Below are 1,050 nucleotides of genomic sequence, written 5' to 3'. Positions count from 1 at the left end.
GTTAAATCAAACTTATGTGAGAGCAGCGCTGTGCCAGCAACCAGGGATGAGAAAGATTAGCATCATTGTCGCTAGTCCTGTACTCATAATGCCCAGCTGGCCCCCGTAAAGGACATCCAGCTGACACTGTGGAAGGCCAGGGCATAACAGAGGAACAAAGGCAAGAGAGCATCCAGGGGTCACGTGGAGGGCTGGGCAGGGCAGGTGTCCACCGGGTGGTGGCCACCGTGTCAGCCCACCTGAGTCTCCTCCCCCTGCAGGGCAGGTCCTGGCTCCAGCCCTTCAGGTTTGAGGACCCGCCTCCCTGCAGTGATGGGCTGTGGGCAGCCCGAGCCTCGGGATACGCTGCCCCCTTCAGGCTCTCCTCACCACTGCACCTGCCCCGAACAGCTACGGAAAGAAGTGGCGTTGTAAAAGGGTCCTGTTTAGCTCCATTTCAACTGTAGGAATATTTGAGCCTACTTGGGGCCAAATATGGAGGACAGTAGTGCACAGACAGGCATAATCCTTGCCCTCACGGTTAACTTAGTATGGAAGACAGCCTTTAAAACAAATAATTGCAGCCCTGGCTGGTGTGGCTGTTGGTTGGAGGGTGCTCCCGTACACCAAAAGGTGGCAGGTGCCATTCCCAGTCAGGGCACATGCCCAGGTTGCGGGTTCATTCCCCAGTTGGGGCCCGTGCAGGAGGCATCAGATCTCTTTCCACCACCCCACGCCCCCGCCAAAAATTAATAAAAGACTTAAAAAAACACACAATTGCACAATTTAATTAGAAGGCGTGAGTTGCCTGACATACACAGATATTCAGAACACTTGTACTTGCCTGACACATACAGATATTCATAACATTTTACTGCTAATATACACTGAGTAGGATTTCTAGACTTAACCCATAAAATCATAGGATGCCCAGTTACATGTGAATTTCAAACAGTTTAGTATGAATATTCCTGGCATTCACTTCCTAACCCAGGAAAATTATACTCCCATGCAATATTTGGTACATATTCACACTAAAAAGTTGTTTGAAATTCATATATAACTGGGAGT

Source organism: Miniopterus natalensis, chromosome 7 (genome assembly GCF_054644295.1).
Source record: "Miniopterus natalensis isolate mMinNat1 chromosome 7, mMinNat1.hap1, whole genome shotgun sequence".
In the NCBI taxonomy this organism is placed as follows: Eukaryota; Metazoa; Chordata; class Mammalia; order Chiroptera; family Miniopteridae; genus Miniopterus; species Miniopterus natalensis.
Note: the sequence above shows the minus strand (reverse complement) of the source record.